Source organism: Lissotriton helveticus, chromosome 4_1, assembly GCF_964261635.1.
Source record: "Lissotriton helveticus chromosome 4_1, aLisHel1.1, whole genome shotgun sequence".
In the NCBI taxonomy this organism is placed as follows: Eukaryota; Metazoa; Chordata; class Amphibia; order Caudata; family Salamandridae; genus Lissotriton; species Lissotriton helveticus.
Window position 1 is genome coordinate 1,692,345,312 of NC_136063.1, and position 20,036 is coordinate 1,692,365,347.

General features: G+C 51.4%; 25 non-coding genes across 25 annotated transcripts; 9 read left to right on the top strand and 16 right to left on the bottom strand.

Moving 5' to 3' along the window:
• Nucleotides 1-522: 522 nt before the first annotated feature.
• Nucleotides 523-594, bottom strand: TRNAE-UUC (transfer RNA glutamic acid (anticodon UUC)). Its single transcript has one exon. It is a non-coding gene; the product is annotated as a tRNA-Glu (tRNA).
• A 243-nt stretch (nt 595-837) lies between these two features.
• On the top strand, nt 838-920 carry TRNAL-UAA (transfer RNA leucine (anticodon UAA)). Its single transcript has one exon. It is a non-coding gene; the product is annotated as a tRNA-Leu (tRNA).
• A 1,111-nt stretch (nt 921-2,031) lies between these two features.
• Nucleotides 2,032-2,103, bottom strand: TRNAE-CUC (transfer RNA glutamic acid (anticodon CUC)). Its single transcript has one exon. It is a non-coding gene; the product is annotated as a tRNA-Glu (tRNA).
• A 625-nt stretch (nt 2,104-2,728) lies between these two features.
• TRNAE-UUC (transfer RNA glutamic acid (anticodon UUC)) lies at nt 2,729-2,800 on the bottom strand. Its single transcript has one exon. It is a non-coding gene; the product is annotated as a tRNA-Glu (tRNA).
• A 243-nt stretch (nt 2,801-3,043) lies between these two features.
• Nucleotides 3,044-3,126, top strand: TRNAL-UAA (transfer RNA leucine (anticodon UAA)). The gene has a single exon. It is a non-coding gene; the product is annotated as a tRNA-Leu (tRNA).
• A 1,100-nt stretch (nt 3,127-4,226) lies between these two features.
• On the bottom strand, nt 4,227-4,298 carry TRNAE-CUC (transfer RNA glutamic acid (anticodon CUC)). Its single transcript has one exon. It is a non-coding gene; the product is annotated as a tRNA-Glu (tRNA).
• A 625-nt stretch (nt 4,299-4,923) lies between these two features.
• TRNAE-UUC (transfer RNA glutamic acid (anticodon UUC)) lies at nt 4,924-4,995 on the bottom strand. Its single transcript has one exon. It is a non-coding gene; the product is annotated as a tRNA-Glu (tRNA).
• Nucleotides 4,996-5,238: 243 nt separating this feature from the next.
• On the top strand, nt 5,239-5,321 carry TRNAL-UAA (transfer RNA leucine (anticodon UAA)). The gene has a single exon. It is a non-coding gene; the product is annotated as a tRNA-Leu (tRNA).
• Nucleotides 5,322-6,431: 1,110 nt separating this feature from the next.
• TRNAE-CUC (transfer RNA glutamic acid (anticodon CUC)) lies at nt 6,432-6,503 on the bottom strand. The gene has a single exon. It is a non-coding gene; the product is annotated as a tRNA-Glu (tRNA).
• Nucleotides 6,504-7,128: 625 nt separating this feature from the next.
• TRNAE-UUC (transfer RNA glutamic acid (anticodon UUC)) lies at nt 7,129-7,200 on the bottom strand. The gene has a single exon. It is a non-coding gene; the product is annotated as a tRNA-Glu (tRNA).
• Nucleotides 7,201-7,443: 243 nt separating this feature from the next.
• TRNAL-UAA (transfer RNA leucine (anticodon UAA)) lies at nt 7,444-7,526 on the top strand. The gene has a single exon. It is a non-coding gene; the product is annotated as a tRNA-Leu (tRNA).
• A 2,125-nt stretch (nt 7,527-9,651) lies between these two features.
• On the top strand, nt 9,652-9,734 carry TRNAL-UAA (transfer RNA leucine (anticodon UAA)). Its single transcript has one exon. It is a non-coding gene; the product is annotated as a tRNA-Leu (tRNA).
• Nucleotides 9,735-10,841: 1,107 nt separating this feature from the next.
• On the bottom strand, nt 10,842-10,913 carry TRNAE-CUC (transfer RNA glutamic acid (anticodon CUC)). The gene has a single exon. It is a non-coding gene; the product is annotated as a tRNA-Glu (tRNA).
• Nucleotides 10,914-11,538: 625 nt separating this feature from the next.
• TRNAE-UUC (transfer RNA glutamic acid (anticodon UUC)) lies at nt 11,539-11,610 on the bottom strand. The gene has a single exon. It is a non-coding gene; the product is annotated as a tRNA-Glu (tRNA).
• A 243-nt stretch (nt 11,611-11,853) lies between these two features.
• Nucleotides 11,854-11,936, top strand: TRNAL-UAA (transfer RNA leucine (anticodon UAA)). Its single transcript has one exon. It is a non-coding gene; the product is annotated as a tRNA-Leu (tRNA).
• A 1,110-nt stretch (nt 11,937-13,046) lies between these two features.
• On the bottom strand, nt 13,047-13,118 carry TRNAE-CUC (transfer RNA glutamic acid (anticodon CUC)). The gene has a single exon. It is a non-coding gene; the product is annotated as a tRNA-Glu (tRNA).
• Nucleotides 13,119-13,743: 625 nt separating this feature from the next.
• Nucleotides 13,744-13,815, bottom strand: TRNAE-UUC (transfer RNA glutamic acid (anticodon UUC)). Its single transcript has one exon. It is a non-coding gene; the product is annotated as a tRNA-Glu (tRNA).
• Nucleotides 13,816-14,058: 243 nt separating this feature from the next.
• Nucleotides 14,059-14,141, top strand: TRNAL-UAA (transfer RNA leucine (anticodon UAA)). Its single transcript has one exon. It is a non-coding gene; the product is annotated as a tRNA-Leu (tRNA).
• Nucleotides 14,142-15,241: 1,100 nt separating this feature from the next.
• On the bottom strand, nt 15,242-15,313 carry TRNAE-CUC (transfer RNA glutamic acid (anticodon CUC)). Its single transcript has one exon. It is a non-coding gene; the product is annotated as a tRNA-Glu (tRNA).
• Nucleotides 15,314-15,938: 625 nt separating this feature from the next.
• TRNAE-UUC (transfer RNA glutamic acid (anticodon UUC)) lies at nt 15,939-16,010 on the bottom strand. The gene has a single exon. It is a non-coding gene; the product is annotated as a tRNA-Glu (tRNA).
• Nucleotides 16,011-16,253: 243 nt separating this feature from the next.
• TRNAL-UAA (transfer RNA leucine (anticodon UAA)) lies at nt 16,254-16,336 on the top strand. The gene has a single exon. It is a non-coding gene; the product is annotated as a tRNA-Leu (tRNA).
• Nucleotides 16,337-17,446: 1,110 nt separating this feature from the next.
• TRNAE-CUC (transfer RNA glutamic acid (anticodon CUC)) lies at nt 17,447-17,518 on the bottom strand. Its single transcript has one exon. It is a non-coding gene; the product is annotated as a tRNA-Glu (tRNA).
• A 625-nt stretch (nt 17,519-18,143) lies between these two features.
• Nucleotides 18,144-18,215, bottom strand: TRNAE-UUC (transfer RNA glutamic acid (anticodon UUC)). The gene has a single exon. It is a non-coding gene; the product is annotated as a tRNA-Glu (tRNA).
• Nucleotides 18,216-18,458: 243 nt separating this feature from the next.
• On the top strand, nt 18,459-18,541 carry TRNAL-UAA (transfer RNA leucine (anticodon UAA)). The gene has a single exon. It is a non-coding gene; the product is annotated as a tRNA-Leu (tRNA).
• Nucleotides 18,542-19,651: 1,110 nt separating this feature from the next.
• On the bottom strand, nt 19,652-19,723 carry TRNAE-CUC (transfer RNA glutamic acid (anticodon CUC)). The gene has a single exon. It is a non-coding gene; the product is annotated as a tRNA-Glu (tRNA).
• Between the last annotated feature and the right edge of the window lie 313 nt (nt 19,724-20,036).

Below are 20,036 nucleotides of genomic sequence, written 5' to 3' on the forward strand. Positions count from 1 at the left end.
GAAAAAATCCTCATAATGCCACCCGACTGTCTGTCACTTCCAAGCACAGGCCATCCTCTCCCCCTTGCTACTGAACCGATGAATTCCTGTACAATCGGGATCCACGGGAAAACACAAGAGGGACACCTAGTGGCTGCTGATGGCGCACAGACAGCTGGAACACTTTCTCAACCCTGTCTCGTTATTCAGCTTCCTGGAAGAATACATTGCTCTTAAGCGATTCAAGAGTGCAAGGGAGAAGAGTGCTCCAAAGTAGATGTATGCATCACAGCAGGGGTTTCCAGCAATTTACCTTTCTGGTGAGCTGGTACTGCACTTTACACACACATAGAGCACCAGACTGGGTGGAGGAGTGCGTGCGCATAAAGGTGGCTGAGGGCAATGGGAGCAAAACAACCTGGGGCACAGGGGACCCAGTCCCTTTCCTCCTCTTTCGTTCATGGGTAGGGGTACCTTTTTAAGGACCTTCGTTTAAAAAAAGCTACTGGGACAAAACACTCAAATCTATGCTTTAGAGGTATCTTCCCTGACCGGGAATCGAACCCGGGCCGCGGCGGTGAAAGCGCCGAATCCTAGCCACTAGACCACCAGGGAGGAGATGCTCTTGTGTGCTTGCCTTGCTCACCCCCTTATTGTGACTAAGCTAACTCCAATATAAAAATTGCCCGTAAAGTCCGAGTGGGAGAAAGTTAGGTGTCACACAGTGTGTTTGTCATAAGCAATTACCTTCAGCCTCCTGCAAAAGCCTTTTAATTCCGCAAACAGCTCTTGCTGGACAGCCGGTGCTGCAGCAGCCAGCAGAAAAAGGGAGTTGAGTAAAGCTGGGCCTTGGGTCTCACCAGGGTGGCCGAGTGGTTAAGGCGTTGGACTTAAGATCCAATGGACGTTTGTCCGCATGGGTTCGAGCCCAATTCCTGGTATGGGTTTTCAGCTGCTTTGTAAGAAAGTGCAGATGCTTTTGAAAAGCATTTTCCTGCGCCCTTCCACTGCCCCTCTCCAACAGTCCCCATTCAAGTCTCAGCTGTGGGGTCTGCTGCTATTCTGCTACCAGCATGGATGCTTCCCAAAGCAATGCAGTGCCATCTACGCAGATCCCCTGCTTAGAGAAATACACCTCCTATATCTTTTCCCACTGAAGGGAGCAGGAGGAAGTACTTGCTTCCTGGGGAACATGGGTCTGCCCCTGGAATTTTTTAACCCGGCTCTTGCAGATTTCTCCCCTTTTTTGATTTCACCTACAAGCTCTCCCTTGCCAGAGGAGCAGGATCTGCTGATGCAGGCCCGGCTGGCTCAAACGTGCAAAGGCTTTTCCCCAAACCTCTGGGGGAAAATTGAGGAGAGTTCCCTGCCCCCGCCTCCTCTCGCCTTCCGAACGGGCTTCCAAACGGGCAATGCCCTGACGGGTCCCCCACAACCCATCCTGCCCACAGCCACACCCCTGTATAAGAGGGTGACCCATGTCCCTCACCCTCCATGTTCGAACGGAAGGCACCGTCTGTCCTGAGGGGTGTACCAGACAGGCATCTCTCCAGCCAGGCAGACCCCTGCAGCACCCGTTAAGCTCCAAAGCCTATACATTCCCAAGATGCCACAGGTCAGTATGCAAATCAGACTGCCCTGGCCACACCCTCCCTGTGGCTGGCCTCTGCTTTTTTCCGTACGTGCAGCTCAGTTTTTTCTTACCCAGATCCAGACTTCCATTTTAGCAAAAAGGTGGGTTGCAATGGGTCCAGGATGCCATTTGGAAACAAAGCCTGCAGGCCTGTCAAAGGAGACTTCCTGCCGCACGCCATGTGGTCAGAAGCCTACAAAAGGAATTGCACTTTGGAATACAGGGTCTCACTTGCTCAAGAGCCTTGCACAAGTGACTTTCCTCCCGCTGTGGAAAGCAGCTATAAAGGGACCTTGCGAAAATGATATTTGGAGCTATACTGCGTGATGCTAGGCAAACTGTGAGTCAGAAAGCAACTTCATTTTGAGAAGCCCGCGACCTACGGGAAGGAAAAGTTTTCAAGGGCAGAAGAAGGACTTTTCCCTGACCAGGAATCGAACCCGGGCCGCGGCAGTGAGAGCGCCGAATCCTAACCACTAGACCACCAGGGAGCCCAGTGCCATGCAGCAAAAGTTCATACACTGCTTTCCGAATGACAAAGCTCATGGGGGCTGAAAGCTTATTTTTCTCTACAGCACATATGAATCAGAAATTGAAAAAATCCTCATAATGCCACCCGACTGTCTGTCACTTCCAAGCACAGGCCATCCTCTCCCCCTTGCTACTGAACCGATGAATTCCTGTACAATCAGGATCCACGGGAAAACACAAGAGGGACACCTAGTGGCTGCTGATGGCGCACAGACAGCTGGAACACTTTCTCAACCCTGTCTCGTTATTCAGCTTGCTGGAAGAATACATTGCTCTTAAGCGATTCAAGAGTGCAAGGGAGAAGAGTGCTCCAAAGTAGATGTATGCATCACAGCAGGGGTTTCCAGCAATTTACCTTTCTGGTGAGCTGGTACTGCACTTTACACACACATAGAGCACCAGACTGGGTGGAGGAGTGCGTGCGCATAAAGGTGGCTGAGGGCAATGGGAGCAAAACAACCTGGGGCACAGGGGACCCAGTCCCTTTCCTCCTCTTTCATTCATGGGTAGGGGTACCTTTTTAAGGACCTTCGTTTAAAAAAAGCTACTGGGACAAAACACTCAAATCTATGCTTTAGAGGTATTTTCCCTGACCGGGAATCGAACCCAGGCCGCGGCGGTGAAAACGCTGAATCCTAGCCACTAGACCACCAGGGAGGAGATGCTCTTGTGTGCTTGCCTTGCTCACCCCCTTATTGTGACTAAGCTAACTCTAATATAAAAATTGCCCGTAAAGTCCGAGTGGGAGAAAGTTAGGTGTCACACAGTGTGTTTGTCATAAGCATTTACCTTTAGCCTCCTGCAAAAGCCTTTTAACTCCGCAAACAGCTCTTGCTGGACAGCCGTTGCTGCAGCAGCCAGCAGAAAAAGGGAGTTGAGTAAAGCTGGGCCTTGGGTCTCACCAGGGTGGCCGAGTGGTTAAGGCGTTGGACTTAAGATCCAATGGACGTTTGTCCGCATGGGTTCGAGCCCCATTCCTGGTATGGGTTTTCAGCTGCTTTGTAAGAAAGTGCAGATGCTTTTGAAAAGCATTTTCCTGCGCCCTTCCACTGCCCCTCTCCAACAGTCCCCATTCAAGTCTCAGCGGTGGGGTCTGCTGCTATTCTGCTACCAGCATGGATGCTTCCCAAAGCAATGCAGTGCCATCTACGCAGATCCCCTGCTTAGAGAAATACACCTCCTATATCTTTTCCCACTGAAGGGAGCAGGAGGAAGTACTTGCTTCCCGGGGAACATGGGTCTGCCCCTGGAATTTTTTAACCCGGCTCTTGCAGATTTCTCCCCTTTTTTGATTTCACCTACAAGCTCTCCCTTGCCAGAGGAGCAGGATCTGCTGATGCAGGCCCGGCTGGCTCAAACGTGCAAAGGCTTTTCCCCAAACCTCTGGGGGAAAATTGAGGAGAGTTCCCTGCCCCCGCCTCCTCAACGGGCTTCCAAACGGGCAATGCCCTGACGGGTCCCCCACAACCCGTCCTGCCCACAGCCACACCCCTGTATAAGAGGGTGACCCATGTCCCTCACCCTCCATGTTCGAACGGAAGGCACCGTCTGTCCTGAGGGGTGTACCAGACAGGCATCTCTCCAGCCAGGCAGACCCCTGCAGCACCCGTTAAGCTCCAAAGCCTATACATTCCCAAGATGCCACAGGTCAGTATGCAAATCAGACAGCCCTGGCCACACCCTCCCTGTGGCTGGCCTCTGCTTTTTTCCGTACATGCAGCTCAGTTTTTTCTTACCCAGATCCAGACTTCCATTTTAGCAAAAAGGTGGGTTGCAATGGGTCCAGGATGCCATTTGGAAAAAAAACTGCAGGCCTGTCAAAGGAGACTTCCTGCCGCACGCCATGTGGTCAGAAGCCTACAAAAGGAATTGCACTTTGGAATACAGGGTCTCACTTGCTCAAGAGCCTTACACAAGTGACTTTCCTCCCGCTGTGGAAAGCAGCTATAAAGGGACCTTGCGAAAATGATATTTGGAGCTATACTGCGTGATGCTAGGCAAACTGTGAGTCAGAAAGCAACTTCATTTTGAGAAGCCCGCGACCTACGGGAAGGAAAAGTTTTGAAGGGAAGAAGAAGGACTTTTCCCTGACCGGGAATCGAACCCGGGCCGCGGCGGTGAGAGCGCCGAATCCTAACCACTAGACCACCAGGGAGCCCAGTGCCATGCAGCAAAAGTTCATACACTGCTTTCCGAATGACAAAGCTCATGGGGGCTGAAAGCTTATTTTTCTCTACAGCACATATGAATCAGAAATTGAAAAAATCCTCATAATGCCACCCGACTGTCTGTCCCTTCCAAGCACAGGCCATCCTCTCCCCCTTGCTACTGAACCGATGAATTCCTGTACAATCGGGATCCACGGGAAAACACAAGAGGGACACCTAGTGGCTGCTGATGGCGCACAGACAGCTGGAACACTTTCTCAACCCTGTCTCGTTATTCAGCTTGCTGGAAGAATACATTGCTCTTAAGCGATTCAAGAGTGCAAGGGAGAAGAGTGCTCCAAAGTAGATGTATGCATCACAGCAGGGGTTTCCAGCAATTTACCTTTCTGGTGAGCTGGTACTGCACTTTACACACACATAGAGCACCAGACTGGGTGGAGGAGTGCGTGCGCATAAAGGTGGCTGAGGGCAATGGGAGCAAAACAACCTGGGGCACAGGGGACCCAGTCCCTTTCCTCCTCTTTCGTTCATGGGTAGGGGTACCTTTTTAAGGACCTTCGTTTAAAAAAAGCTACTGGGACAAAACACTCAAATCTATGCTTTAGAGGTATCTTCCCTGACCGGGAATCGAACCCGGGCCGCGGCGGTGAAAGCGCCGAATCCTAGCCACTAGACCACCAGGGAGGAGATGCTCTTGTGTGCTTGCCTTGCTCACCCCCTTATTGTGACTAAGCTAACTCCAATATAAAAATTGCCCGTAAAGTCCGAGTGGGAGAAAGTTAGGTGTCACACAGTGTGTTTGTCATAAGCAATTACCTTCAGCCTCCTGCAAAAGCCTTTTAGTTCCGCAAACAGCTCTTGCTGGACAGCCGGTGCTGCAGCAGCCAGCAGAAAAAGGGAGTTGAGTAAAGCTGGGCCTTGGGTCTCACCAGGGTGGCCGAGTGGTTAAGGCGTTGGACTTAAGATCCAATGGACGTTTGTCCGCATGGGTTCGAGCCCAATTCCTGGTATGGGTTTTCAGCTGCTTTGTAAGAAAGTGCAGATGCTTTTGAAAAGCATTTTCCTGCGCCCTTCCACTGCCCCTCTCCAACAGTCCCCATTCAAGTCTCAGCTGTGGGGTCTGCTGCTATTCTGCTACCAGCATGGATGCTTCCCAAAGCAATGCAGTGCCATCTACGCAGATCCCCTGCTTAGAGAAATACACCTCCTATATCTTTTCCCACTGAAGGGAGCAGGAGGAAGTACTTGCTTCCTGGGGAACATGGGTCTGCCCCTGGAATTTTTTAACCCGGCTCTTGCAGATTTCTCCCCTTTTTTGATTTCACCTACAAGCTCTCCCTTGCCAGAGGAGCAGGATCTGCTGATGCAGGCCCGGCTGGCTCAAACGTGCAAAGGCTTTTCCCCAAACCTCTGGGGGAAAATTGAGGAGAGTTCCCTGCCCCCGCCTCCTCTCGCCTTCCGAACGGGCTTCCAAACGGGCAATGCCCTGACGGGTCCCCCACAACCCATCCTGCCCACAGCCACACCCCTGTATAAGAGGGTGACCCATGTCCCTCACCCTCCATGTTCGAACGGAAGGCACCGTCTGTCCTGAGGGGTGTACCAGACAGGCATCTCTCCAGCCAGGCAGACCCCTGCAGCACCCGTTAAGCTCCAAAGCCTATACATTCCCAAGATGCCACAGGTCAGTATGCAAATCAGACAGCCCTGGCCACACCCTCCCTGTGGCTGGCCTCTGCTTTTTTCCGTACGTGCAGCTCAGTTTTTTCTTACCCAGATCCAGACTTCCATTTTAGCAAAAAGGTGGGTTGCAATGGGTCCAGGATGCCATTTGGAAAAAAAACTGCAGGCCTGTCAAAGGAGACTTCCTGCCGCACGCCATGTGGTCAGAAGCCTACAAAAGGAATTGCACTTTGGAATACAGGGTCTCACTTGCTCAAGAGCCTTACACAAGTGACTTTCCTCCCGCTGTGGAAAGCAGCTATAAAGGGACCTTGCGAAAATGATATTTGGAGCTATACTGCGTGATGCTAGGCAAACTGTGAGTCAGAAAGCAACTTCATTTTGAGAAGCCCGCGACCTACGGGAAGGAAAAGTTTTGACGGGAAGAAGAAGGACTTTTCCCTGACCGGGAATCGAACCCGGGCCGCGGCAGTGAGAGCGCCGAATCCTAACCACTAGACCACCAGGGAGCCCAGTGCCATGCAGCAAAAGTTCATACACTGCTTTCCGAATGACAAAGCTCATGGGGGCTGAAAGCTTATTTTTCTCTACAGCACATATGAATCAGAAATTGAAAAAATCCTCATAATGCCACCCGACTGTCTGTCACTTCCAAGCACAGGCCATCCTCTCCCCCTTGCTACTGAACCGATGAATTCCTGTACAATCGGGATCCACGGGAAAACACAAGAGGGACACCTAGTGGCTGCTGATGGCGCACAGACAGCTGGAACACTTTCTCAACCCTGTCTCGTTATTCAGCTTGCTGGAAGAATACATTGCTCTTAAGCGATTCAAGAGTGCAAGGGAGAAGAGTGCTCCAAAGTAGATGTATGCATCACAGCAGGGGTTTCCAGCAATTTACCTTTCTGGTGAGCTGGTACTGCACTTTACACACACATAGAGCACCAGACTGGGTGGAGGAGTGCGTGCGCATAAAGGTGGCTTAGGGCAATGGGAGCAAAACAACCTGGGGCACAGGGGACCCAGTCCCTTTCCTCCTCTTTCATTCATGGGTAGGGGTACCTTTTTAAGGACCTTCGTTTAAAAAAAGCTACTGGGACAAAACACTCAAATCTATGCTTTAGAGGTATCTTCCCTGACCGGGAATCGAACCCAGGCCGCGGCAGTGAAAGCGCCGAATCCTAGCCACTAGACCACCAGGGAGGAGATGCTCTTGTGTGCTTGCCTTGCTCACCCCCTTATTGTGACTAAGCTAACTCTAATATAAAAATTGCCCGTAAAGTCCGAGTGGGAGAAAGTTAGGTGTCACACAGTGTGTTTGTCATAAGCATTTACCTTTAGCCTCCTGCAAAAGCCTTTTAACTCCGCAAACAGCTCTTGCTGGACAGCCGTTGCTGCAGCAGCCAGCAGAAAAAGGGAGTTGAGTAAAGCTGGGCCTTGGGTCTCACCAGGGTGGCCGAGTGGTTAAGGCGTTGGACTTAAGATCCAATGGACGTTTGTCCGCATGGGTTCGAGCCCCATTCCTGGTATGGGTTTTCAGCTGCTTTGTAAGAAAGTGCAGATGCTTTTGAAAAGCATTTTCCTGCACCCTTCCACTGCCCCTCTCCAACAGTCCCCATTCAAGTCTCAGCGGTGGGGTCTGCTGCTATTCTGCTACCAGCATGGATGCTTCCCAAAGCAATGCAGTGCCATCTACGCAGATCCCCTGCTTAGAGAAATACACCTCCTATATCTTTTCCCACTGAAGGGAGCAGGAGGAAGTACTTGCTTCCTGGGGAACATGGGTCTGCCCCTGGAATTTTTTAACCCGGCTCTTGCAGATTTCTCCCCTTTTTTGATTTCACCTACAAGCTCTCCCTTGCCAGAGGAGCAGGATCTGCTGATGCAGGCCCGGCTGGCTCAAACGTGCAAAGGCTTTTCCCCAAACCTCTGGGGGAAAATTGAGGAGAGTTCCCTGCCCCCGCCTCCTCTCGCCTTCCGAACGGGCTTCCAAACGGGCAATGCCCTGACGGGTCCCCCACAACCCGTCCTGCCCACAGCCACACCCCTGTATAAGAGGGTGACCCATGTCCCTCACCCTCCATGTTCGAACGGAAGGCACCGTCTGTCCTGAGGGGTGTACCAGACAGGCATCTCTCCAGCCAGGCAGACCCCTGCAGCACCCGTTAAGCTCCAAAGCCTATACATTCCCAAGATGCCACAGGTCAGTATGCAAATCAGACAGCCCTGGCCACACCCTCCCTGTGGCTGGCCTCTGCTTTTTTCCGTACATGCAGCTCAGTTTTTTCTTACCCAGATCCAGACTTCCATTTTAGCAAAAAGGTGGGTTGCAATGGGTCCAGGATGCCATTTGGAAAAAAAACTGCAGGCCTGTCAAAGGAGACTTCCTGCCGCACGCCATGTGGTCAGAAGCCTACAAAAGGAATTGCACTTTGGAATACAGGGTCTCACTTGCTCAAGAGCCTTACACAAGTGACTTTCCTCCCGCTGTGGAAAGCAGCTATAAAGGGACCTTGCGAAAATGATATTTGGAGCTATACTGCGTGATGCTAGGCAAACTGTGAGTCAGAAAGCAACTTCATTTTGAGAAGCCCGCGACCTACGGGAAGGAAAAGTTTTGATTGAAGGGAAGAAGAAGGACTTTCTTCCCTGACCGGGAATCGAACCCGGGCCGCGGGTGGTGAGAGCGCCGAATCCTAACCACTAGACCACCAGGGAGCCCAGTGCCATGCAGCAAAAGTTCATACACTGCTTTCCGAATGACAAAGCTCATGGGGGCTGAAAGCTTATTTTTCTCTACAGCACATATGAATCAGAAATTGAAAAAATCCTCATAATGCCACCCGACTGTCTGTCCCTTCCAAGCACAGGCCATCCTCTCCCCCTTGCTACTGAACCGATGAATTCCTGTACAATCGGGATCCACGGGAAAACACAAGAGGGACACCTAGTGGCTGCTGATGGCGCACAGACAGCTGGAACACTTTCTCAACCCTGTCTCGTTATTCAGCTTGCTGGAAGAATACATTGCTCTTAAGCGATTCAAGAGTGCAAGGAGAAGAGTGCTCCAAAGTAGATGTATGCATCACAGCAGGGTTTCCAGCAATTTACCTTTCTGGTGAGCTGGTACTGCACTTTACACACACATAGAGCACCAGACTGGGTGGAGGTGGCGTGCGCATAAAGGTGGCTGAGGGCAATGGGAGCAAAACAACCTGGGGCACAGGGGACCCAGTCCCTTTCCTCCTCTTTCGTCATGGGTAGGGGTACCTTTTTAAGGACCTTCGTTTAAAAAAAGCTACTGGGACAAAACACTCAAATCTATGCTTTAGAGGTATCTTCCCTGACCGGGAATCGAACCCGGGCCGCGGCGGTGGAAAGCGCCGAATCCTAGCCACTAGACCACCAGGGAGGAGATGCTCTTGTGTGCTTGCCTTGCTCACCTCCTTATTGTGACTAAGCTAACTCCAATATAAAAATTGCCCGTAAAGTCCGAGTGGGAAAAGTTAGGTGTCACACAGTGTGTTTGTCATAAGCATTTACCTTTAGCCTCCTGCAAAAGCCTTTTAACTCCGCAAACAGCTCTTGCTGGACAGCCGGTGCTGCAGCAGCCAGCAGAAAAAGGGAGTTGAGTAAAGCTGGGCCTTGGGTCTCACCAGGGTGGCCGAGTGGTTAAGGCGTTGGACTTAAGATCCAATGGACGTTTGTCCGCATGGGTTCGAGCCCCATTCCTGGTATGGGTTTTCAGCTGCTTTGTAAGAAAGTGCAGATGCTTTTGAAAAGCATTTTCCTGCGCCCTTCCACTGCCCCTCTCCAACAGTCCCCATTCAAGTCTCAGCTGTGGGGTCTGCTGCTATTCTGCTACCAGCATGGATGCTTCCCAAAGCAATGCAGTGCCATCTACGCAGATCCCCTGCTTAGAGAAATACACCTCCTATATCTTTTCCCACTGAAGGGAGCAGGAGGAAGTACTTGCTTCCTGGGGAACATGGGTCTGCCCCTGGAATTTTTTAACCCGGCTCTTGCAGATTTCTCCCCTTTTTGATTTCACCTACAAGCTCTCCCTTGCCAGAGGAGCAGGATCTGCTGATGCAGGCCCGGCTGGCTCAACGTGCAAAGGCTTTTCCCCAAACCTCTGGGGAAAATTGAGGAGAGTTCCCTGCCCCCGCCTCCTCTCGCCTTCCGAACGGGCTTCCAAACGGGCAATGCCCTGACGGGTCCCCCACAACCCATCCTGCCCACAGCCACACCCCTGTATAAGAGGGTGACCCATGTCCCTCACCCTCCATGTTCGAACGGAAGGCACCGTCTGTCCTGAGGGGTGTACCAGACAGGCATCTCTCCAGCCAGGCAGACCCCTGCAGCACCCGTTTAAGCTCCAAAGCCTATACATTCCCAAGATGCCACAGGTCAGTATGCAAATCAGACAGCCTGGCCACACCCTCCCTGTGGCTGGCCTCTGCTTTTTTCCGTACGTGCAGCTCAGTTTTTTCTTACCCAGATCCAGACTTCCATTTTAGCAAAAAGGTGGGTTGCAATGGGTCCAGGATGCCATTTGGAAAAAAAACTGCAGGCCTGTCAAAGGAGACTTCCTGCCGCACGCCATGTGGTCAGAAGCCTACAAAAGGAATTGCACTTTGGAATACAGGGTCTCACTTGCTCAAGAGCCTTACACAAGTGACTTTCCTCCCGCTGTGGAAAGCAGCTATAAAGGGACCTTGCGAAAATGATATTTGGAGCTATACTGCGTGATGCTAGGGAAACTGTGAGTCAGAAAGCAACTTCATTTTGAGAAGCCCGCGACCTACGGGAAGGAAAAGTTTTGACGGGAAGAAGAAGGACTTTTCCCTGACCGGGAATCGAACCCGGGCCGCGGCAGTGAGAGCGCCGAATCCTAACCACTAGACCACCAGGGAGCCCAGTGCCATGCAGCAAAAGTTCATACACTGCTTTCCGAATGACAAAGCTCATGGGGGCTGAAAGCTTATTTTTCTCTACAGCACATATGAATCAGAAATTGAAAAAATCCTCATAATGCCACCCGACTGTCTGTCACTTCCAAGCACAGGCCATCCTCTCCCCCTTGCTACTGAACCGATGAATTCCTGTACAATCGGGATCCACGGGAAAACACAAGAGGGACACCTAGTGGCTGCTGATGGCGCACAGACAGCTGGAACACTTTCTCAACCCTGTCTCGTTATTCAGCTTGCTGGAAGAATACATTGCTCTTAAGCGATTCAAGAGTGCAAGGGAGAAGAGTGCTCCAAAGTAGATGTATGCATCACAGCAGGGGTTTCCAGCAATTTACCTTTCTGGTGAGCTGGTACTGCACTTTACACACACATAGAGCACCAGACTGGGTGGAGGAGTGCGTGCGCATAAAGGTGGCTTAGGGCAATGGGAGCAAAACAACCTGGGGCACAGGGGACCCAGTCCCTTTCCTCCTCTTTCATTCATGGGTAGGGGTACCTTTTTAAGGACCTTCGTTTAAAAAAAGCTACTGGGACAAAACACTCAAATCTATGCTTTAGAGGTATCTTCCCTGACCGGGAATCGAACCCAGGCCGCGGCAGTGAAAGCGCCGAATCCTAGCCACTAGACCACCAGGGAGGAGATGCTCTTGTGTGCTTGCCTTGCTCACCCCCTTATTGTGACTAAGCTAACTCTAATATAAAAATTGCCCGTAAAGTCCGAGTGGGAGAAAGTTAGGTGTCACACAGTGTGTTTGTCATAAGCATTTACCTTTAGCCTCCTGCAAAAGCCTTTTAACTCCGCAAACAGCTCTTGCTGGACAGCCGTTGCTTCAGCAGCCAGCAGAAAAAGGGAGTTGAGTAAAGCTGGGCCTTGGGTCTCACCAGGGTGGCCGAGTGGTTAAGGCGTTGGACTTAAGATCCAATGGAAGTTTGTCCGCATGGGTTCGAGCCCCATTCCTGGTATGGGTTTTCAGCTGCTTTGTAAGAAAGTGCAGATGCTTTTGAAAAGCATTTTCCTGCGCCCTTCCACTGCCCCTCTCCAACAGTCCCCATTCAAGTCTCAGCGGTGGGGTCTGCTGCTATTCTGCTACCAGCATGGATGCTTCCCAAAGCAATGCAGTGCCATCTACGCAGATCCCCTGCTTAGAGAAATACACCTCCTATATCTTTTCCCACTGAAGGGAGCAGGAGGAAGTACTTGCTTCCTGGGGAACATGGGTCTGCCCCTGGAATTTTTTAACCCGGCTCTTGCAGATTTCTCCCCTTTTTTGATTTCACCTACAAGCTCTCCCTTGCCAGAGGAGCAGGATCTGCTGATGCAGGCCCGGCTGGCTCAAACGTGCAAAGGCTTTTCCCCAAACCTCTGGGGGAAAATTGAGGAGAGTTCCCTGCCCCCGCCTCCTCTCGCCTTCCGAACGGGCTTCCAAACGGGCAATGCCCTGACGGGTCCCCCACAACCCGTCCTGCCCACAGCCACACCCCTGTATAAGAGGGTGACCCATGTCCCTCACCCTCCATGTTCGAACGGAAGGCACCGTCTGTCCTGAGGGGTGTACCAGACAGGCATCTCTCCAGCCAGGCAGACCCCTGCAGCACCCGTTAAGCTCCAAAGCCTATACATTCCCAAGATGCCACAGGTCAGTATGCAAATCAGACAGCCCTGGCCACACCCTCCCTGTGGCTGGCCTCTGCTTTTTTCCGTACATGCAGCTCAGTTTTTTCTTACCCAGATCCAGACTTCCATTTTAGCAAAAAGGTGGGTTGCAATGGGTCCAGGATGCCATTTGCAAAAAAAACTGCAGGCCTGTCAAAGGAGACTTCCTGCCGCACGCCATGTGGTCAGAAGCCTACAAAAGGAATTGCACTTTGGAATACAGGGTCTCACTTGCTCAAGAGCCTTACACAAGTGACTTTCCTCCCGCTGTGGAAAGCAGCTATAAAGGGACCTTGCGAAAATGATATTTGGAGCTATACTGCGTGATGCTAGGCAAACTGTGAGTCAGAAAGCAACTTCATTTTGAGAAGCCCGCGACCTACGGGAAGGAAAAGTTTTGACGGGAAGAAGAAGGACTTTTCCCTGACCGGGAATCGAACCCGGGCCGCGGCAGTGAGAGCGCCGAATCCTAACCACTAGACCACCAGGGAGCCCAGTGCCATGCAGCAAAAGTTCATACACTGCTTTCCGAATGACAAAGCTCATGGGGGCTGAAAGCTTATTTTTCTCTACAGCACATATGAATCAGAAATTGAAAAAATCCTCATAATGCCACCCGACTGTCTGTCACTTCCAAGCACAGGCCATCCTCTCCCCCTTGCTACTGAACCGATGAATTCCTGTACAATCGGGATCCACGGGAAAACACAAGAGGGACACCTAGTGGCTGCTGATGGCGCACAGACAGCTGGAACACTTTCTCAACCCTGTCTCGTTATTCAGCTTGCTGGAAGAATACATTGCTCTTAAGCGATTCAAGAGTGCAAGGGAGAAGAGTGCTCCAAAGTAGATGTATGCATCACAGCAGGGGTTTCCAGCAATTTACCTTTCTGGTGAGCTGGTACTGCACTTTACACACACATAGAGCACCAGACTGGGTGGAGGAGTGCGTGCGCATAAAGGTGGCTTAGGGCAATGGGAGCAAAACAACCTGGGGCACAGGGGACCCAGTCCCTTTCCTCCTCTTTCATTCATGGGTAGGGGTACCTTTTTAAGGACCTTCGTTTAAAAAAAGCTACTGGGACAAAACACTCAAATCTATGCTTTAGAGGTATCTTCCCTGACCGGGAATCGAACCCAGGCCGCGGCAGTGAAAGCGCCGAATCCTAGCCACTAGACCACCAGGGAGGAGATGCTCTTGTGTGCTTGCCTTGCTCACCCCCTTATTGTGACTAAGCTAACTCTAATATAAAAATTGCCCGTAAAGTCCGAGTGGGAGAAAGTTAGGTGTCACACAGTGTGTTTGTCATAAGCATTTACCTTTAGCCTCCTGCAAAAGCCTTTTAACTCCGCAAACAGCTCTTGCTGGACAGCCGTTGCTGCAGCAGCCAGCAGAAAAAGGGAGTTGAGTAAAGCTGGGCCTTGGGTCTCACCAGGGTGGCCGAGTGGTTAAGGCGTTGGACTTAAGATCCAATGGACGTTTGTCCGCATGGGTTCGAGCCCCATTCCTGGTATGGGTTTTCAGCTGCTTTGTAAGAAAGTGCAGATGCTTTTGAAAAGCATTTTCCTGCACCCTTCCACTGCCCCTCTCCAACAGTCCCCATTCAAGTCTCAGCGGTGGGGTCTGCTGCTATTCTGCTACCAGCATGGATGCTTCCCAAAGCAATGCAGTGCCATCTACGCAGATCCCCTGCTTAGAGAAATACACCTCCTATATCTTTTCCCACTGAAGGGAGCAGGAGGAAGTACTTGCTTCCTGGGGAACATGGGTCTGCCCCTGGAATTTTTTAACCCGGCTCTTGCAGATTTCTCCCCTTTTTTGATTTCACCTACAAGCTCTCCCTTGCCAGAGGAGCAGGATCTGCTGATGCAGGCCCGGCTGGCTCAAACGTGCAAAGGCTTTTCCCCAAACCTCTGGGGGAAAATTGAGGAGAGTTCCCTCCTCTCGCCTTCCGAACGGGCTTCCAAACGGGCAATGCCCTGACGGGTCCCCCACAACCCGTCCTGCCCACAGCCACACCCCTGTATAAGAGGGTGACCCATGTCCCTCACCCTCCATGTTCGAACGGAAGGCACCGTCTGTCCTGAGGGGTGTACCAGACAGGCATCTCTCCAGCCAGGCAGACCCCTGCAGCACCCGTTAAGCTCCAAAGCCTATACATTCCCAAGATGCCACAGGTCAGTATGCAAATCAGACAGCCCTGGCCACACCCTCCCTGTGGCTGGCCTCTGCTTTTTTCCGTACATGCAGCTCAGTTTTTTCTTACCCAGATCCAGACTTCCATTTTAGCAAAAAGGTGGGTTGCAATGGGTCCAGGATGCCATTTGGAAAAAAAACTGCAGGCCTGTCAAAGGAGACTTCCTGCCGCACGCCATGTGGTCAGAAGCCTACAAAAGGAATTGCACTTTGGAATACAGGGTCTCACTTGCTCAAGAGCCTTACACAAGTGACTTTCCTCCCGCTGTGGAAAGCAGCTATAAAGGGACCTTGCGAAAATGATATTTGGAGCTATACTGCGTGATGCTAGGCAAACTGTGAGTCAGAAAGCAACTTCATTTTGAGAAGCCCGCGACCTACGGGAAGGAAAAGTTTTGAAGGGAAGAAGAAGGACTTTTCCCTGACCGGGAATCGAACCCGGGCCGCGGTGGTGAGAGCGCCGAATCCTAACCACTAGACCACCAGGGAGCCCAGTGCCATGCAGCAAAAGTTCATACACTGCTTTCCGAATGACAAAGCTCATGGGGGCTGAAAGCTTATTTTTCTCTACAGCACATATGAATCAGAAATTGAAAAAATCCTCATAATGCCACCCGACTGTCTGTCCCTTCCAAGCACAGGCCATCCTCTCCCCCTTGCTACTGAACCGATGAATTCCTGTACAATCGGGATCCACGGGAAAACACAAGAGGGACACCTAGTGGCTGCTGATGGCGCACAGACAGCTGGAACACTTTCTCAACCCTGTCTCGTTATTCAGCTTGCTGGAAGAATACATTGCTCTTAAGCGATTCAAGAGTGCAAGGGAGAAGAGTGCTCCAAAGTAGATGTATGCATCACAGCAGGGGTTTCCAGCAATTTACCTTTCTGGTGAGCTGGTACTGCACTTTACACACACATAGAGCACCAGACTGGGTGGAGGAGTGCGTGCGCATAAAGGTGGCTGAGGGCAATGGGAGCAAAACAACCTGGGGCACAGGGGACCCAGTCCCTTTCCTCCTCTTTCGTTCATGGGTAGGGGTACCTTTTTAAGGACCTTCGTTTAAAAAAAGCTACTGGGACAAAACACTCAAATCTATGCTTTAGAGGTATCTTCCCTGACCGGGAATCGAACCCGGGCCGCGGCGGTGAAAGCGCCGAATCCTAGCCACTAGACCACCAGGGAGGAGATGCTCTTGTGTGCTTGCCTTGCTCACCTCCTTATTGTGACTAAGCTAACTCCAATATAAAAATTGCCCGTAAAGTCCGAGTGGGAGAAAGTTAGGTGTCACACAGTGTGTTTGTCATAAGCATTTACCTTTAGCCTCCTGCAAAAGCCTTTTAACTCCGCAAACAGCTCTTGCTGGACAGCCGGTGCTGCAGCAGCCAGCAGAAAAAGGGAGTTGAGTAAAGCTGGGCCTTGGGTCTCACCAGGGTGGCCGAGTGGTTAAGGCGTTGGACTTAAGATCCAATGGACGTTTGTCCGCATGGGTTCGAGCCCCATTCCTGGTATGGGTTTTCAGCTGCTTTGTAAGAAAGTGCAGATGCTTTTGAAAAGCATTTTCCTGCGCCCTTCCACTGCCCCTCTCCAACAGTCCCCATTCAAGTCTCAGCTGTGGGGTCTGCTGCTATTCTGCTACCAGCATGGATGCTTCCCAAAGCAATGCAGTGCCATCTACGCAGATCCCCTGCTTAGAGAAATACACCTCCTATATCTTTTCCCACTGAAGGGAGCAGGAGGAAGTACTTGCTTCCTGGGGAACATGGGTCTGCCCCTGGAATTTTTTAACCCGGCTCTTGCAGATTTCTCCCCTTTTTTGATTTCACCTACAAGCTCTCCCTTGCCAGAGGAGCAGGATCTGCTGATGCAGGCCCGGCTGGCTCAAACGTGCAAAGGCTTTTCCCCAAACCTCTGGGGGAAAATTGAGGAGAGTTCCCTGCCCCCGCCTCCTCTCGCCTTCCGAACGGGCTTCCAAACGGGCAATGCCCTGACGGGTCCCCCACAACCCATCCTGCCCACAGCCACACCCCTGTATAAGAGGGTGACCCATGTCCCTCACCCTCCATGTTCGAACGGAAGGCACCGTCTGTCCTGAGGGGTGTACCAGACAGGCATCTCTCCAGCCAGGCAGACCCCTGCAGCACCCGTTAAGCTCCAAAGCCTATACATTCCCAAGATGCCACAGGTCAGTATGCAAATCAGACAGCCCTGGCCACACCCTCCCTGTGGCTGGCCTCTGCTTTTTTCCGTACGTGCAGCTCAGTTTTTTCTTACCCAGATCCAGACTTCCATTTTAGCAAAAAGGTGGGTTGCAATGGGTCCAGGATGCCATTTGGAAAAAAAACTGCAGGCCTGTCAAAGGAGACTTCCTGCCGCACGCCATGTGGTCAGAAGCCTACAAAAGGAATTGCACTTTGGAATACAGGGTCTCACTTGCTCAAGAGCCTTACACAAGTGACTTTCCTCCCGCTGTGGAAAGCAGCTATAAAGGGACCTTGCGAAAATGATATTTGGAGCTATACTGCGTGATGCTAGGGAAACTGTGAGTCAGAAAGCAACTTCATTTTGAGAAGCCCGCGACCTACGGGAAGGAAAAGTTTTGACGGGAAGAAGAAGGACTTTTCCCTGACCGGGAATCGAACCCGGGCCGCGGCAGTGAGAGCGCCGAATCCTAACCACTAGACCACCAGGGAGCCCAGTGCCATGCAGCAAAAGTTCATACACTGCTTTCCGAATGACAAAGCTCATGGGGGCTGAAAGCTTATTTTTCTCTACAGCACATATGAATCAGAAATTGAAAAAATCCTCATAATGCCACCCGACTGTCTGTCACTTCCAAGCACAGGCCATCCTCTCCCCCTTGCTACTGAACCGATGAATTCCTGTACAATCGGGATCCACGGGAAAACACAAGAGGGACACCTAGTGGCTGCTGATGGCGCACAGACAGCTGGAACACTTTCTCAACCCTGTCTCGTTATTCAGCTTGCTGGAAGAATACATTGCTCTTAAGCGATTCAAGAGTGCAAGGGAGAAGAGTGCTCCAAAGTAGATGTATGCATCACAGCAGGGGTTTCCAGCAATTTACCTTTCTGGTGAGCTGGTACTGCACTTTACACACACATAGAGCACCAGACTGGGTGGAGGAGTGCGTGCGCATAAAGGTGGCTTAGGGCAATGGGAGCAAAACAACCTGGGGCACAGGGGACCCAGTCCCTTTCCTCCTCTTTCATTCATGGGTAGGGGTACCTTTTTAAGGACCTTCGTTTAAAAAAAGCTACTGGGACAAAACACTCAAATCTATGCTTTAGAGGTATCTTCCCTGACCGGGAATCGAACCCAGGCCGCGGCAGTGAAAGCGCCGAATCCTAGCCACTAGACCACCAGGGAGGAGATGCTCTTGTGTGCTTGCCTTGCTCACCCCCTTATTGTGACTAAGCTAACTCTAATATAAAAATTGCCCGTAAAGTCCGAGTGGGAGAAAGTTAGGTGTCACACAGTGTGTTTGTCATAAGCATTTACCTTTAGCCTCCTGCAAAAGCCTTTTAACTCCGCAAACAGCTCTTGCTGGACAGCCGTTGCTTCAGCAGCCAGCAGAAAAAGGGAGTTGAGTAAAGCTGGGCCTTGGGTCTCACCAGGGTGGCCGAGTGGTTAAGGCGTTGGACTTAAGATCCAATGGAAGTTTGTCCGCATGGGTTCGAGCCCCATTCCTGGTATGGGTTTTCAGCTGCTTTGTAAGAAAGTGCAGATGCTTTTGAAAAGCATTTTCCTGCGCCCTTCCACTGCCCCTCTCCAACAGTCCCCATTCAAGTCTCAGCGGTGGGGTCTGCTGCTATTCTGCTACCAGCATGGATGCTTCCCAAAGCAATGCAGTGCCATCTACGCAGATCCCCTGCTTAGAGAAATACACCTCCTATATCTTTTCCCACTGAAGGGAGCAGGAGGAAGTACTTGCTTCCTGGGGAACATGGGTCTGCCCCTGGAATTTTTTAACCCGGCTCTTGCAGATTTCTCCCCTTTTTTGATTTCACCTACAAGCTCTCCCTTGCCAGAGGAGCAGGATCTGCTGATGCAGGCCCGGCTGGCTCAAACGTGCAAAGGCTTTTCCCCAAACCTCTGGGGGAAAATTGAGGAGAGTTCCCTGCCCCCGCCTCCTCTCGCCTTCCGAACGGGCTTCCAAACGGGCAATGCCCTGACGGGTCCCCCACAACCCGTCCTGCCCACAGCCACACCCCTGTATAAGAGGGTGACCCATGTCCCTCACCCTCCATGTTCGAACGGAAGGCACCGTCTGTCCTGAGGGGTGTACCAGACAGGCATCTCTCCAGCCAGGCAGACCCCTGCAGCACCCGTTAAGCTCCAAAGCCTATACATTCCCAAGATGCCACAGGTCAGTATGCAAATCAGACAGCCCTGGCCACACCCTCCCTGTGGCTGGCCTCTGCTTTTTTCCGTACATGCAGCTCAGTTTTTTCTTACCCAGATCCAGACTTCCATTTTAGCAAAAAGGTGGGTTGCAATGGGTCCAGGATGCCATTTGCAAAAAAAACTGCAGGCCTGTCAAAGGAGACTTCCTGCCGCACGCCATGTGGTCAGAAGCCTACAAAAGGAATTGCACTTTGGAATACAGGGTCTCACTTGCTCAAGAGCCTTACACAAGTGACTTTCCTCCCGCTGTGGAAAGCAGCTATAAAGGGACCTTGCGAAAATGATATTTGGAGCTATACTGCGTGATGCTAGGCAAACTGTGAGTCAGAAAGCAACTTCATTTTGAGAAGCCCGCGACCTACGGGAAGGAAAAGTTTTGAAGGGAAGAAGAAGGACTTTTCCCTGACCGGGAATCGAACCCGGGCCGCGGCGGTGAGAGCGCCGAATCCTAACCACTAGACCACCAGGGAGCCCAGTGCCATGCAGCAAAAGTTCATACACTGCTTTCCGAATGACAAAGCTCATGGGGGCTGAAAGCTTATTTTTCTCTACAGCACATATGAATCAGAAATTGAAAAAATCCTCATAATGCCACCCGACTGTCTGTCACTTCCAAGCACAGGCCATCCTCTCCCCCTTGCTACTGAACCGATGAATTCCTGTACAATCGGGATCCACGGGAAAACACAAGAGGGACACCTAGTGGCTGCTGATGGCGCACAGACAGCTGGAACACTTTCTCAACCCTGTCTCATTATTCAGCTTGCTGGAAGAATACATTGC